General features: G+C 37.5%; 1 long non-coding RNA gene across 1 annotated transcript in view; it reads right to left on the bottom strand.

Moving 5' to 3' along the window:
• Positions 1-15713: 15713 nt before the first annotated feature.
• LOC148188850 (uncharacterized) overlaps positions 15714-17879 on the bottom strand; it is a 111658-nt gene continuing 109492 nt past the window's right edge. Inside the window, exon 5 of the long non-coding RNA XR_015777152.1 lies at positions 15714-15814. This is a non-coding gene — a long non-coding RNA (uncharacterized LOC148188850). The remainder of the gene's footprint in view (positions 15815-17879) is intronic.

The raw sequence follows: 17879 nt of genomic DNA, 5'->3' as shown, positions 1-17879 counted from the left end.
ACCCAGATATTTTCCTTTAAATAAAATAATAATGATATATATTTAAAAAAAACTCAAATTCCCACACAGGCAAAGAAATGCCTGGGAATAACTTTCTATTTTTGCCAATTCTGAGCTTTTTCTTTCGGTCTGTGTCTGTGTTATTCATCATATGATTCAGGGGAACCCAACCTTTCTGTCTGGAGCAGTGTAAAGTCACCATCGTGCATTACCGTGGGCTCTACATATTTGTCACAGAAAAAGAAAAGAAAAAAAAAAATCAGTGAAAACAACCTTTCATTTTGTTGAATAATTCCATAGTAGACCAGGGGATTTTTGAAATTTGGTGCAATTACACCATGTCCTCAGTGAGTTACCAGCCTGTTCTCATTCCAAACTCTAGAATACCACCGCTTTATCAGTGCTTTTCAAGATGAATCGTGGTACCAAAAGCCGCCTTTTGCGTGCGCATGGAGCGTTGCTGGATGGCGTCAGGAGAGAAGAAGCACATGTGCTTGTGTTGACATCACGGTAGTGGCATCATGAAATGTTAAGAACAGACATAGAAGGATACCTAGAGTGAAATAAGTAAACGCGGAAGTCCACTGCAAAGCGACAAGGTATGTGACATACTTACGTCACAGTATGTAATTATTTTAACCCAAATCATGACCTTTTTCCTAACCTAACCAAGCTGTTTTGTTGCCTAAACCTAAATGTGACATTTTGACAATGTTTATCACGTGATACAATGTGTTCCACTTTGGAGACAGCTGTGCATTAGAGACAAAGGATGACTTGTGTTTTGGTATAAGACACCGAAGGAGTGTGAGAAAGCGTTGGTATTTGACAACGTGGGAATGAAAACAGGCTGCATTCCAAATATGATATAAAAATAAAGGCCAAATAAAAAAACAGGTATTTTGTTGAATACCTTGAAAGTCAACCAGGGGCTTTTTGTTTTGTCAATGTGAAAGGGGTGTTTTGGAGGTCCCTGTGAAGTTTGCTGCAAATACAGCATTTCCTCAGTGAGTTACAGCCATTTATTGGATACTGGCCCAGGTGCTTTTTCAGTAGACAATGTGACAATGAAACATTTGGGTGCTTTGAAGGCCAGATGATGTAGTGGGGCGTGTATAGGATAGTGATAGGGCAGTCTCATCATCTGAGCTGAAAGAAGAAAAGAAAACAAACAAACAAGAACAAAAAAAACAATCTAGAGACCATCTTTCTATGGGAACGCTCCAGCTGCGAAACAACAATCCATGATTTAAAATTAATGAATGAATGTGGGCAGGGGCATAAAGTGGGCTGGCCAATAGCCCATTTCAAATTCCCCCTCTAACCACCATGAATTGGCTCTGATTGGCCTCCTTTCCATGCACACTAATATTATTCTGAATATGACAATATCCTGAATTTGGTGCAATATTTCTGTAAGATATTAAAAACTTACTTTGAATGCTGGTTTGTCACTTTTTGTCCAGCTGGTCCTACCCCCGCCGCCTTTGTGGAATAAGGGTAAACACTGGACCATTTTGTGCATGTAATTGTACTCATTGTTGTAAAGGCACCATTTGAATAGCCTAAGAAAACTGTAAATCTCACGGTTCAGACACAATTTAAAGCTTATTCTAAAGTTCTATGTATTTTGTAGAACACGTGTAGCTCGGCATCAATGCAAAGTTAGTCTTCTACAGTATGTGCAGGATCTGTATCAACAATTTAACCTTACAGTATTCTACTGTTGCCCACACAGCACATTAAGTCCAACAAACACACATCAAAACACCAGAGCAGAAAGCCAATAAACAACACAGTCAGAAACTAATACTACCTAAAAAAGTAGTACACTGTTTGTATTGCATGGTCCTGTTTTCTTGTCAGATGAGTCTCACTCATGCCCCTGACAGTATCCCCCTTCCCCACACCTCATCAGTCCATCACTGATACCAGACTGAACATCATAACATGAAGCCAACAGGGCTTTCTGAAGTAATTCTCAGAAGTTCATTAAAAATCTTATCTGAAGATGTTTTAAGTGATGTGATTAGGTTTCTGGAGGACCTCTGTGTTTGTGTGAAGCGTCCCACTGGTTGATATCACATCCTCTTTATAATTAATTTCTCTACCACGAAAAACAGCATCAGATACTGTTCAGATATCCTAAGTGCTATTTTCAACAATCACACTGAGGATTGAATAATTAACATGATAAACAGTCAATATTTCCAGGCTTGGTGAAGTAGACCCCGTCTCTCTATTTGTATTGCATCAGCTGCTGGTGATTTGGACATTCTGCTTTTATAGGAATTGTTGCTTTTTGCCTCCAAAATGCAGCTGACTTTTAAATCCTTTTAAGTCACTATTCAATATACAGCCTTGTCAACTTTAAAATCTCTTTATTGCTAGGAACACTATTACAGGCCAGAATTCATTACCCAGAGGTTGAATCATGGGTAATTTAAATTGTCCTTAAATCTTGCAAGACCAGCTATATCAACCTTTGTAATTTCCTGCAGACCAATTGCATTCTCTCAAAATCCTATCACGTACAACAACAACTTTGCAGCTCGCAGTAAATTATTTCCGACTGTCACTGAGCTATTTCAGCATTTTCTACTTGACCCTGCTAAGCAAAGCACAGCACTCCTAAGTGCTCTCTCACTCCTGTGTCGACTAAACTGCACAGTTACTCCTTGTTCTCTGAAAAGCCCATTTCTTTCCCCACTTTCCCAAGGCTATCCATATCACCTGAAAGTAATCCAGCGATATGCACCTGCTGCCATGATCAACAGCAAGACCGCCACGGGGGAAACGTAAACAGCAAAAAAACCCTTCGGCTATGTGGTTTCCTGTTCTCTGGCAAGTCAATTAAGCAGCAAATGACCCCTAGAATCCACTGTAATAAGCCAAGCACTACAGAATTGCCTTTAATATATCATAATGATGACAGTAATTGGATTGGACGGTTGATTGCATTTTCTCAAGCTGCAGAGATACTTCAGTAACAAAACAATAAAAATAAAAGCACTGCCAATAAAAGGAGTTATAAAATTCATTCTTTCTGGTTCGGGGGTATTTTTTTCTACCTGGAAACCTCATGGATGAGCTTCACTTTCCTTTTTTTTGGTAAGTTAACCACCATTCTTTTCTGTAAACAAAGAATCTAGATGATTATAGTGTATCTTATGTTGACAACTCAATATTATGGCTAAGTGATCAATTTTGTACTAATGCAAGCAAAGCAATTTCATTTGTAGAGCTCCTTTCAACAAGCAATTCAGAGTTCTTTACATAAATTTTACAAGGCAAGGTGACCAATATAAAAAGGATTTAAATGAGTAAAGCAGAAGACAGAAATTACATGAAATAAAATAACAACAATGAAACAGGTTAATAAAAGTCAATATGCAGTGCAAGAAAGAAAAATATAGTCCCAAACTTTATTTAGTAAAAGGCCTTGGCACACAGAAAAGTCTCCAATCCTGATTTAAAAGACCTGGGAGTTGGAGTAGTTCACAGCTTCTCTGGGAGTCTATTACAGATATTTGGTAAAAAAAAAAAAAAAAAAAAGCTGATTTGAATCTGAATTTGATGCATACAAGCAGACAAACCCTACTTAACCTCACGGAAACGTCACAGCAGATCATCAGATCAGGAATGTATTTTGGCCCTAAACTTTTCAGTGATTTATAAACCAACAGGAGTATCTTAAAATAACCCTAAATTACATTTTTTATTTATTTATTTTTTTTCATAATTGCTTGTGGCAATGTAATTGCTGCCTGCATTATGTTGAGAGACAATAGTCCTTTTTACACAGAGACTGTGCTATAGAGCAGCTACAAAGTCCCTTCTTTATGCCTCCTTTGCATTTTTTTAAAACTTGTTAACGAGTTAAATCTGTAATTATCTTCATGTGATAATTGAAAATGGTCTGAATTAATCACCACATCAAAAGTTGTTAGCACTGACTTTTACTCTTTTTTGGCTCCAAAAACAAAAACTGCAGGCTTATCTTTTCTGTCTTTGTTTGATTGATTATTTTAGTTGATCCAAACACTGATTTGCTTGTATTAAACAACAACAACAACCTGATGATATTGTTACATAAATCTGTGTGTCATCTGCATAAATCTAAGTTATATATATATATATATATATATATATATATATATATATATATATATATATATATATATATATATATACACAAATATATATATTGGTTTTTTTCTCTAATCTGAGCCGCTGGGAGCATGTAGATGTTGAACATTAGAAGCCCAAAAGTGGATCCCTGGGGAACTCCACATCGTTTTGGGAACACTAAAATATTTAATAACCAATCAACACAAAGTAAATTTATTACATTTTAATTGGGATTTATACAACTCTGGCACTGTGACTCCTAACTCTCCAGTCTGTCTAGTGTTATGTTGTGGTTGATAACGTTGACAGCATTGTGAAACTTTTCCACTATCTATGTTTGAGCAGATGTCATTCAAGTTAGAGCAGTTTTGTCCCTGGGGTCGAAATCCTGCCTGGGAAACATCAAAACAACTGTCGGGGGCCAAAACAGTTTCCAATGATTTTTACTTAAAAATAGGAGGCTTGATATGGGCATATAGTTGGTCATTAGTGAGGTGTCATTGTTCTTTTTGAAGAGTGGCTTAATAACTGCAATTTTCAAGGCCTGTGGGAAATAGCCTGAGAGTAAAAAAGTGTTGACTATTTGCAAAAGACCTGATGCTGTGCAGTTAAAAAGACTTTTGAAAAAAGCCTTTAGGCAGAATATCAAGACAGCAGGAGGAGGATTTCATTTGTTCAATTTCAGGATCAAATTTCTGTGCCAATTTAATTGATTTTAAGTGGATAAATTACTTATATGGAGTTACTGACCGCTTGTCTAATTTTTGGAATTCTGTCAGTGAAGAATGATGGAAATTCATTGCAACACTTAATCTACATCTGCGTTAGTATGTTTTCATTTCAAAAGTGGAAAGCAATCTCCTGACACACAAGCATTTTTTCACCCTTTCAGAAATAATCTTCAGCTAAGACACCTAAAAGAGCATATCAAATGAGCATTCCTGTACACAGGCTTTTGTAAACAGGAAGCAGATTGTCACTCTGCAGTTATTCATAGAAAATATAATGAAGGAAGAACCACAATGCCAAAAAAGTAAGAGATTTTTTGTTTGGACCTATGACAAGATGGAACTGTTACTAAAAGTAACACAAGAGTATCAGGCAGTCAAGGGAGCAGAAAACATAGATTGGGAGTCTTTGCAAAGAAAATACATTATCCATTGCCAGAGGAAGCCATGGAAATGACAAAGGACTACCCATACAAAAGGGAAATGAAATGAAATCCCAATAGGTATGCTTGACATGCTGTGACTGATAAGACCCAATCAGGAAACGAGTGTGGGTGTCTGGGTCATTGTTTTAAAGACACTCCATTTCCACCCGTCCAAGCTAAAATGCAAGAGTTTTAAAACTAAAACAGGTTGTGCAGCTGCTTTTTCAATTTTCTTTTAGGGGTTCGAAACACCGGAGTTGTGTGGACACTATAGACTGCCTTGCATTTCTCAGTTCAAAGTTATAAATCCTCTTTATGGATGTTATAATGAACCCGGAGCTTTGTTTTTTGTCACCTGCGTTCAACTGCACTCTTTTTTTTTTTCAATTTTTACCAGCAAGGCATTTCTACGTGGTGCTCTTTTCTCACCACAGAATACCTTTACCTTAGTGCAGGCAATGGCATCAATAGCATTTGAGACTTAAAATTATTGATAAGATCATTGACTGAGACCCAAGGGGCTGTAGGTGTGGAATAGAAAGCCTAAATAAATAACATTTGTGCGCAATGAAATAGACATCTCAAAGAATAAATATAAATGGTCACAGTCCGAAGAAATGTTGAGACACGTGGCGCTGATTCAGACCATAGTGTGGCCCCTATTGTGCATAGGTGCACCATTACATGTGAATAGTGCAGATTATAGAACCAATACTGAACCTTTGAGGGCAACCTTTACCATCATGACAACTATTATACTGATAACATGACAATGTAAAAGGCACAGGTGTACCTGTTAATCCTGGTAAAAAAATAAGAAAAAGAACACCTTCAGGGTATTACCGCTTTATAAACAGTTTGTTCACTCACTTTAGTATGTGTATGTTGCAGATGGTTCTCTATGCTTTGTGTCACAGCTAGAAATTAGAGCTCCCTGGTAATTGAACTGTTTACCTTAAATATTTTTGGAGGAGTGAAAATTACTTACATCAGCTTCTGTTGTTTGCACATTGTAGAGTTTGATCAGCCTTTTCCAGTTAAAGCATGGGATTGCTAAACATATTCTCAAGACCAGTTTGTATGATTATGTACCAGTTAGCACCGTATATGTTACGTCTTTAATGTACAGTTACGTAATTATCATACAGGTTAGATTTAGGCAATAAAAAATACAATGGTTTTGTCAAGGAAAAGAAACAAGGTGACGATGTACCTTAAAATGACACAAATGTCACTTTAAGTTCACACGGTTTCAAAAGCGCGTCTCCAGGGGAACGTCTGGTGTTTTGTGACACATTCACAATAACAGCATGCCTTGTCACTGATTGGGACCACTTCCCTGTTTACTCCCATCAGCTCACTAGCCACATGATCGCAGCCTTTCAAAATACGAAGGAAATGCACAGATTTGGGTAAATTAAAACTTACTGTTTGTGAGAATAGCTTGCACTGCTGCATCTTCTTATCAAGAGTAGACTGCTTAAAATTTTCCCTCCTAGGGCCAAGCATAGTGCCTGTTCTGTGTTTTTGGCTTTTTGGGTACAGGGGGCTAATCTCGCTATACAGCATAGAGACCTATTCACAGAAAAAAACGAGGCTAACTCAATCAGAAGAGTGAACTGATGAGGTGGACGACACATGGTAGAATAGGCTGTTTTTGTTTAAATCACATATAAAAGAAAAAAGTAACTGTAAATCACTGCTGGTAGTGCTGCGTATGTTTTTGTGTCAGATAGAGTGGAGTTACAAATGACTGTGCGCATCAGATCCGGGGGATAATGTCAGTAAATTGGAGTAAATTACCGACTTCGTTTATCTCGTCCGAATGCGCTGCATGAAACACAGACCTGGGGGGATAATTTCTAAATCACATGAGGTCCCCAGGTAATACTAGTCTCTTACAAATAAGATTTTCTTTTTACCTATTTGTCCTTACTTCCACGTCTGTAGCCTTATGCCAAAACAAGTCATACATTTTTAATAAAAAAAAGTGCCTTCTGTTTGGTAAAATTTGTTCCAAAAACAAGTAGATTTCAACATTTTGAAATGTTGTGAGAAGTAGTGATGAAGAAAATGTAGCCAAGATCAGTAGGCGACAAGCGTGTTTTGCAGTGTGGGAAATTTTACACTTCCAATGTGTTATCAAGGTAAGAAACAGTCGCATGGAAACTGCCGTTGCAGTTGCATGGAAAATCATTTCCGCTCTGCCTGCAGCACAGACTCTGCGGTTGCCAGTGTTACAGCATAAAGCAGGTATCTTAAATGGAAATTCAGTTCAGTTATTCGGTTACAGTACATGTGATTCAAATAGACTGTGAAACTCATTAAATTGTTTTTACAAGAATGTCATCCAATTTTGAACTTGACTGGAAAAAAGTTCATAAATAAGCATGAACCTCCTGTTACCATTACAGGTCAAGTGAGCAAGGAATGTGCCTATGTAAATTTTTAGTGTGTAGAGAGAGTATTTGGGGGGGCACAGATTACCAAGGGGCCAATTTGGGGGGGGGGGGCTTTAAAAGTCTGTAATGAAAGTTTTTGTTTTACTTTTAAATAATTTGTGCCACAACTAAATTAAAATTGGCTAAATAAATTGGTTAAGGAAATAGGCCGAAAATATTTTTTTGGGCTGATCCCTGTACAGCAGTAGATTGCTTCGCTTCCATTTTGGACTCCAGGCTGCTTCTCCAAACTGGGGGCGTGCCGACTGAAATCCAGTGTATGTTATAAACTAACAATGGATAAGTACCCCATACCAACCCCACTTAAAATCTAAAAAAAAAAAAATCTGAACTACTGCTTTAAGCACATTTAAACATTTCAACATTACTAACTGCTTAAATGTGGTATGAAAAGTTAATCTGTGAATATCTTCTTAACCTGAGAGAGACTGATTTATGTTGACAATTGTTGGCTCAATGATTTGTGAGAAATAAATGAATTAAATTAAAAGAAAAACAGACATGGATCAAGAGAGGAAGGGTGGGGGGCCCACAGAGACTGCTTATGCATAGGGCCAAGGGTTTGGTGCGTCTCCCCTGTGTATATTTGCATGATTTAGCCCACCCTCTACATGCCATGCTCCCTGTAATCATAACAATTTCTTACGCAGCTCAGTGAGTGTAATTTTTATTATTATCGTATGAAGATCTGAGCAGGAGAATCCCAGCCAAGCTAGAAAGTACAATACACAGACTATTTTGGCCTCGCATTAAGAGTATAAACCGGCAAGAAATGATGTGATTGAAATAGGAAGTGGTGCTCAAGCATGCTGAGTTGTCTTGATGATCACATTTGTCAAAGGGCCCCACCATTGATTTTGGGAGATAATTATCTTGAGTGTGTGACCAAGGTCATTCCACGGGTTTATTGGAAGTGAGAAAAATCTTCAGCTGAAAAACTAGCCTGCTCCATTACCAATTCATGAGCTTATAATGACTGAATGATATTATCTTCACCACCAAACCATTTTCTTCTCCATCAAGATCTGTTTGATTGATTAATCATTCAAATTTCATTTCCATTGTGTACGTTTAAAAACGGGTGATGAGTAGTTAATAAATATTTATATCCTTATTTTGTGATATGACATCAAGTGCCTAATTAAAAATTCTAATATGATATTATTTAAAGCTTGCTGTGATGAATATGTATTTACACATACGTCTACAACTTGATCATTGCCTGAAATTGTGCAGGTAGGAGTAGTTTTTTATGCTACTGATGTGCATCCTGATTTGTTCAGGTGCCATATTTTCAACATATTACCTGATAGCAAAGGATCGACAGTATTATGGGCTCACAAAAGTCATGCCACATCTTATCATTTTATCATTTCCAAGTCTCTCAGTACAGTGTGTGCAGATATTTTGCATTACAAGAGAAAAATATGAGAGGACATCAAGAAATTCCACATCAAAGCTAACTGAAAATCAGGCATCTCATTGTTATGTTTAAGGAATTTGGATACACTCTTTTGATGTACCTTTCAAAACCACTCATAGCCAGGATGGCAGCCCTCTGTGTGTGTTCTCCGGGGGGGCTTACAAAAGGTGGAAAATAGATCTAATTTAATGTGCAAGTCACAGCAAATAGTCTGTCCCAGTAAATCACTTTGGCAGTAGATAGAAACTCCAATTAATACCTGTGTCACTGATAATACTGGCCTTTGGTGCTGCCTATGCTTCTAATTTGGAAGATCAAACTTGAATCATGCATGCGGAGTATTGTGAGTGTCACCATGTGCTGCAGATAAGCTGTCAGTGTCTTTAACACAGAGATGGTTCCTTAATTTTTTTGTGAACTGTTTCAATTCAGCATTAACAGATTTCAGCACATCTCAATGACAGTGGACGGACTTAAAGGCTCTGTATGAAACATTCACTGCCTTAAAATAGCAACAAACCACTATTTGCAGTGTGAAGATATGATGGAGTAATGGCATCCTACTGAAACAATGAAGTGCAGCCCAATTGCCAGAAGAAAATGTTGCCATTGTACGTTTCTGCAAACTACGGCTGACAATGCAAGATACTGATTTGATACTTCTCTGTCGTCAATCCTCTCACATGTTTTGATAAACGATTATTTAAGAAGGGTAGCTAATAAGAAAGGATACCTATGTCACACGAAGGATGCTCTGTCACCTTCACGATGTCACTGAAGTTTGTGTTTCCTTTAATTACCAATTTACACCCCTTTTGCCTTGAAGTTATATTTGCATACCACCAATTTGCAACAGCCAATACTTCCGGAAATCAGAAGAAATGATAATTACCGGATTAAATTTTTCATTAGCATAACAGGGAAATGTTGCTAATTAATGTTCCTAAAAAGTTATAAAATGTTTCAACTGAATGATTACTGACAATGAGTTTCATCTTTTTTCCTCCAATATCTGCTCTTGCAATCTAATATCTGCTCACAAGAACTGATACACTTGTGTTCAGGCACTTGTAGATCTTAGTTAAGGTAAGGAGAAGCTCATGATCTGGTTCAATACAGGAAGAATTCTGCAGTGACTTAAAGCACGAGACACAGCGTGTTTCATAACCACACACAGGAGTCAGGATGTGAATTCTGGTCTGTGGTGTTAAAGTCCTGCGCTTTGAACGCCCACCATCCACCTCCATGCAACTCTAGTGCTGACTCGAAAGAAACATAGTCTGTGAGCACAACCCAGGCAGCTATTACATGTGTCACCACAACATAATTGGGAAAACAAAGTGGTACTATATGGAGATAATTTCTGGGAGACAGGGTAGCAAACAAAGACAAAGCAAGGAATTATATCACACAGAAGGTAAACATGAACATAAAAAGAAATGGTGCTGCTGTGAGCACACACTGAAAGTGCTACCCCATACAGCAGGGATACTCAACTTACTTTGCTTTGGGGCCACTTCTGCTAAATGACAGGAGGCCAGGGGCCAGTTGCAGCAGCCCCATACAGGTTACTCGGATTTTAGAACATTTCTTGGACGTAAGGATTTTCCTAGGATTTTAGCACATTTCTAGGATTTAGGGAAATTTCTAGGACTTCAAGATATTTATGAGACTTATGGACATTTCTAGAATTCCTTGGATTTTAGGACATTGGATTTTTTGGACATCTCTCAGATTTTAGGACGTTTCTCATATTCTAAGATGTTTTTTCGGATCCTAATATTTTTCTAGGATTTAAAGATGTGTTTCAAATTTTAGGACATTTCTAGGATTTTAGGACGTGTCTCTGACTTTTAGATGTTTCTAGGATTTTAGGACATTCGGGGCTGAGCCAGGACCTCTGTTGGGGAATGCGAGGGATCCTTCACTGGAACTTTTTTTTTTATAAACAAGCTCTATTTTTATGCAGTTTTATGCACTCTGGCACCTTATGTATACTACAAGTACAAAACACTTCCCCAATTAGAAAATGGTTGGGGTGCAATGCAGCACACTACCGGTGGCCAGATTTGGCCCATGGGCCATAACTTGAATATAACTGTATGAGGAAAGGTTATTGGCTGGGTTAAGTCACTTGCATCAAACAACAGTGGGCAAATAATGTGCCCCATATATCTGAAAATTACTTCAGGGAACCACCTCTCAGACATTTTCTTTTTTTCTGCCTTTATGATTGACACCTTTTCAAAAAGCAACTTTTTGAAACTCATAAAAGCATGTCTGAGTTTATTACACATGACACAACAACAAGTTAAAGTCCAGGCTGAGACGTTGGTTCGTGTTTGTTAGTTAGATAAGAAGGAGACTTGAGCAGTTAAAAGCTAATGTGGGTTGTTGTTTAAGTCTGTGGCTCTTGTGTCGTGCAGCAGGCTGCTGTCCGGCTCAGTGTGACCGTCTGCTCTGCCAGTGATAGAATGCTGACTTGAGATTTGATTGGCTGTGGGCCCTATTGAAATAAAGTTTCTATCTATATAGCCAGATACTTCATAGTATTCTGTTGGTTAAATGGAAAACTAAGGGCCACCATCATGAAACCAAAAAATATCAAATATAAATGTCAAACTGCTGGCCATTCCTTTGCATTGCTGTTATCGAGACCCAATGCTCTCTAATACCTACAGAATAGGTCAATTTTCCACTGACTTCAAAACGACTTGTACGACCATCTCCAAAACAACATATATTAACATAACAGTTGTGGTTTTAAAACCATCCTTAACATCACAAAATGGTCACATTTCTACGCCAAAACTACCTGGTAAGGTTTAGGGAAAAAAGGAATGGTTTCGTATTAAACAAGTACCTTTGTTACTAATGTAACGACTCATATTCATTACATTCGATACATCACATACAACATGTCACATATGTCATGCAACACATACCACCATACTATGATATGTTGTTATTACTACTACTTGTTTGTTTGGTATGTTGTCATGTTAAGGACATAACTACTTAGAATTTGAATACATTGATACCAGAAAATGTCAGGATAAAAAAATCAAAATTGGTTGCAGATGTGAAATTGATGTGTTTTCTACGGGCAAACAAATACAAACAAACACTATGGAGTTGTTATCAACTTAACCATCTTCTTTCACAGTACAACTCCAGTGAAATACGATTGAGATTATGTGCGGTATGGTGGGTTAAGATTTTCAGTGGCCCCTTGTGGCCACCCCTGTGAGAAATTTCTGGGGCATCTTCGGCTAGAATAAAAACTTTAGTTTGACTATACTGTGAATTTAAAGGCTGAACAATCAAATTAAATTTTACAATGAATTTCCCAGTCATTGTATCTCCTCTGTTGTTGTTTTTCAACAGTTGAACTTATTGGGAGTACCTTGAAATTCTAATAGTGTTACATTTTTGTTCCAGCGTAGAGAATAGCTCGTGGAGAGTCTATAAAGCTAACAGTTGCTGCTGGTCAATTTGTCAAGTCATTGTTATTGATCAGTAACTCTACGAACCCCAAGGAGAAACGCTGTGGTCATGGACTGCAAAGAAGCAAAAATATTAGTCATTACCACTTGCAATTTATTCTGATGCATCTGTCTTTTTGGGGTTTGTGAATTGTTGTGAGAGCAAGTGAAAGTCTGCTAAAAGCCATCAAAACAGGGTGTCCCGGGCCCTTGATTGGCCTTCGTCTGCCATCAACTATTTATTCAGAAGATTGGATGTCCCTTTGGAAATGTTTACTCTGACTGAAAAGGCCACAGAATAAAGGTGAGGAGTTACTGCCAGCATGCAATTTGAGACTGCCCATCACAGGGATGGCAATACTCTGCTATTTGTGTCACATCATCTACAAATGGTTAGGCAGATCTGCAAACAAAAGGAATAGCACTGCATGTCTGTGCAGCGCTTTTAAATGGTGGAAGTTCACGAGATTGTGCTGAAAAAAGTGGTCATTTATCATGTTGGCACCACACACACCACTGCATGAGTGAAAATGATGATGCGCACACACAAATCAGCTTAACTCTTACCAGCTTTAACCCTTTGAAACCTGAGCAATTATTAAAACAAAAAAAATCTTGCAATTATCAACAAGAAGAAAATTAAAATACAAATGTAAAACAAACAAGAAAATGACTTGAAAACATTATTTAAAAAATAATATTGATTCTGTAACATAATTTTACAAATGTAGTTCTAAAGATTATAGATTATAGAAGATTTATATTATGTGTTTATATATGTTTGTTTTAATATAGCTTTTTAGAAAATAATTTTCCAAATCCGCTAAATCTTGCAATGTATGGGACATTGCCTTCTGTTGATCAAATATGAATATCTGTAATCAATATGAGTTCAGTTCTTTTTTTCCCATGTTTCTGAATGAAATAAAACCAATTTGCTCAGGGTTCAAAGGTTTAAATACTTGTGAAAGGTGTCTGAATGCAGAACAAGCAAATGTCAGTCCAGGTTTAAAAAGGGTTAAGCAGGAAACTACGTAATCCATTCTAGTGGTTTTATTTGCTGCACACGCTTGGAGCCTTTTAAAATCTGTTTATCTGAATTATCAAATAGGACGTTAAACCCGGAACAGAGAAAGAGCACAAAGTCACTTAACATTAAATTACCTCGACACCCAAACGAGACAAAATGCCCAAAGAAATCAAAACTTGGCAGTCAGGACTCCTGCAGGGCTTGCAGGACAATAGCCACATTTAGCACAAATTGTCTTCAAACTGGGCTACCTCAAGTTAATGAAAATACAGCAGTGAACTCGAGTCCTTTCACTGGTGTGTGTCTCTGATTTAAGGCAGGGCAGGAAGTACAGATCCGCAGGCATGAGTTTTATTACTGTTGCAAAGGGTTATAATTTTGTGGATTGTGGTTTTTCATGCCCGGTAGAAGATTTTACAGTTGCATTTATTTGACTATTTTTAAAAGAGAGCCCAGGCTGATTTTTGGCCATTTACTGTAAAAAAGGTTATTTCCTACTCTAAATCAGCGCCAGGAACGTGTGATTTCAAAATAACTCACTGATGCATCATGTTTGTCCCAAAGGTATTTCTTCAATGTGTAACATTATTTCTGACTAACAGAAATAGCTCAGGGTGATGACATCCTCTGAGCGTGACTCCCAGTGATTGTAGTGACTTCCTGACCTTTCGTGTACAGTGCCACTGTCGGGGAAAATTCCCTCCCCACAGACGTTTAAGTGAATGACAAGGCGTCTCGTAAAGGAATGAACATATTTGATTGAAAATGTCTTTGTCCACAGGGGATGGGTCTTCATATTTTTAACCTTTAGGTGCCATCTTTATTACTTTTCCATTAACATTTACACTGAACAGCTTGTTGTTGTAGAGTTGAGACAATTTGTTGGTCAACAGAAAATTATTTGGAAACTATCAGTGGTGAATCATGTTTGAATCTTCCTTTAGCCTCTGAAATTTGAGAATTTGCCACTTTCTCCTGTTTTATATAATTGGGAATTAAATATTTCAGGGTTTTTGACAGTTGGTTGAAAAAAAAGGCATCTTAAAATGTCATCTTGAGCTCCGGCAATGGCATTTCTCATTTTACAGACTTAACATTTAATTGACAAATACATAAACACATGTTGATGATGCATTTTTTTTTTTTTTGGAAGGACTGGGAGTGGCCATGGTTTATACAGGGAGTCATGTTAAATGAGGAAAATGTTGTATTTTCTAACCTAATATTCAAACTATCAGATTGATTTAATATTGGTTAACCTCTCATCATAAAGTATGTTTTGACATTCTTATACTGAAGCCTATTATTTCTCTCTCTTTTATTCTGTCTTTAGTTATATTTTTTACTTAAGTGTTTTCTGAACTTTCTGAAACCCCATCACCACCCTTTTAACTTGGGAACATTGATCAATCAGAAAATAAAGAAAAAAGATCTATAAATCAAAAGATTCTGTTTGTACTGTAAATAGAAAGTAAAGATACATCGGAAAATATACCCTTTCGATGAAGGGAATAATCTAAGATTCCATTGATACTGCATTTGTATTTATTTTTTCACTAGGTTTTTAAAGAAAATTACATTTATAAGAAATTACCACAGACTAAAGCTTACCTACAGGTTTTTAGCATCATTTTGAAGTACAGCTCAGGGGGCTTTAAAAGAAATCCAGCTGGCATACCAGGTTTTTTCCTCATTACTCCCAGCACACTACACTGCACGCTAATCCTGTGATGCACGACACAAGACAACTCACCTGCGGGTTGCAGGTGGGTTTTGGAAAGCTTACTACAAGTTTTGGTGGGTTCGGAAGGATGGGACAAAAAGTGCCGAAGAAGTTAGTGACAAGTTCAAAAAAATATTACATGCAAAAGTCCACAGATTTCCAGAAACATAAAGGCTAATGCACAGACAATTCAATCTAAAGTTACTCATCAAAATAACAAGCAACTTCAACTGTAATCAACATTTGTTTCCACTGTATTATTTGTGCTTTCCTGAATAACAGATTCAGATATCCCTACTCACCATAATCCTGATTCCAAGTGGATGAACTTTTTTCCTTTTTCATCCTCCATACCGTTTGCTCTAATCCAACGGTCCTGACGGTGTTTGCTGGAGTAACGGTTAGCTCTAGAAAAGCAGAAAACATTTGCATGTTTTAATGAATTTGGAAAGCATAATGTTATTTACCAGAAACTACAGCAGACAATCACAGCGCTGATACAGAGTGAACGCAAGTGTCACATCAATCACAGCTGCCTTGAAAGCCGAATGAAAGCCTTGAACTTTGACGCTGAGGTACTCGTGATGAAAACCTATAGTGAATTTTCATCATCAGCCAAGAATGTCACAAGCCGCTCTTCATTCTTTGATTCTCTGGAAATGGATTATCAAGAAGAGCCGCGGCAAGGTGGCTGTCACTTTTGCCAGCTGTTAAGCGCATCCTGCACAGCTGGCCTGCTCTTCTGTCCTACTTCCTCTCAGAGGCACAAGAACAGTGCAATTAGGGATTTTTCTTTAAGCTGGAGGGACATGAGGCCACTGTCACAGAATTACATCCTGTCATGGTTGACCTTTGCTCTAAACTGATCAAAAGGAAACAGGATGAGGTTTGCGGGAGTTATGCCAACGCAAATCTCCAAAAGACTCCCCGAGCACAAGCCTGAAAATTCAAACAAGAAGGAGCCGCCACACTGCATTACCTATTATAATGAGCCTAAACATGGACAGTGTGTATGAGGAGTACTGCAATGTTAAGCAAGCACAGAAAACACACGAAGACCACGTGAATCAGAGACAGGTGAGATATGAAACACCTTCCATAAGAGTCAAATAAAACATGCTAAATACTAAGAAAAACAATATTAAAGAAGAAAGCAAATGTTGGATACAAAAAATAAAATTATAGAATTTATTTGTTAGGGCTGATATTGTGATTTTGATGTGCTGAATGGACAGCTGCTGTCAATAATAATAATAATAATAATAATAGTAATAATAGTAATAATGGAATCTCTTTTTATATAGTACTTTTAAAACCAGATGTTTACTTTGACAGACAAAGCAAGGCAGGACCCCGGGGAGTAATAAAACAAACATCAACAAACATGTCACACAGAGAAAGGTCTAGAGAAGCCAAACAAAAGGACAAGAACAAAATGCAATCACAAATGGACAACAAGAAAAAAAGCAAATAAAAGGAATAAAAGTAGTAAAACAGGCAAAAAAGACAGTTTAAGTACTAAATGGATTGTTTTTTTTTATTGAAGAATAAAAGCAATAAACAATGATGAAAAAATAATAGAAGAAAATGATGTAAGTCAAGTCCACTTTACACACATGTTGTGGTCACTAAAGTGCTTTCAACACCATATTGCAGGTTGATGACATGAAGGATCAGAGTTGTGTAATCTCTGGCTGCACTCTGTCTCTGTTTGCCTTTGTCTCACTTTCGTCTCTCTCTTTCTCAACATATGTGTGAACATGGCCTCTCTCTATGCCACTTTATCGCGCGTGCTGACCGGAAAAAACTCCTTGCTGTGTGGTGCACTCAATTAGGCTTGAAGTGTGTCATTTATGTTTGTGAGGCGATGTTGTTGACACCGCCTCTTTGATAAAAACTACAGTAATGTGTGTGGTGAGCCTCAACCGAAGCAATTAAATTGTTAGCTGTAAAACCAAAACTATGGGCTGAAAGACACCAAAGACTGAAATACCTCATCAAATAGTTAGGGCGGAGTGTTAATTTCTCTTACCGGCTACACTGACTTTGTCTTTGCAGCATGTGTTTGCTGCCATCTTCACTGTGTGTGTACTGAGCTTCGCCACATGAGAATAAGGTCAGTTATGCAGGGTTTGGAAGCGTATAGGCAATATCAACTAGTACTGAATTAATTAACAGGATCAATTCTACAGGACGTCTTGATTTTATTGATATATTTAAATACGGAATGTAAAAACATCCACAAGGTTGTTCGCCGCATTGCCTCTTATACAATGATGTATTCATTTTGATCTTTTTCTACTCACTTCTATGTAGTTTTAACGCGTAGGAGAGCCATGGAGCCACACATAAAGACAAAAATTGAATAGAGAAAAGCTATACTACGACCAAGTGAGCAAGCAAGCCGTTCTCATCCCAACTTGTTAATTTGGTCACTTGATCAGTGGACTTTAACATACAGTCCTATGTATC

Source organism: Plectropomus leopardus, chromosome 8, assembly GCF_026936395.1.
Source record: "Plectropomus leopardus strain MGB_pleo_1.0 chromosome 8, ASM2693639v1, whole genome shotgun sequence".
NCBI classification, from domain to species: domain Eukaryota; kingdom Metazoa; phylum Chordata; class Actinopteri; order Perciformes; family Serranidae; genus Plectropomus; species Plectropomus leopardus.
Note: the sequence above shows the minus strand (reverse complement) of the source record. Positions and strands in the feature narration are given on the sequence as shown.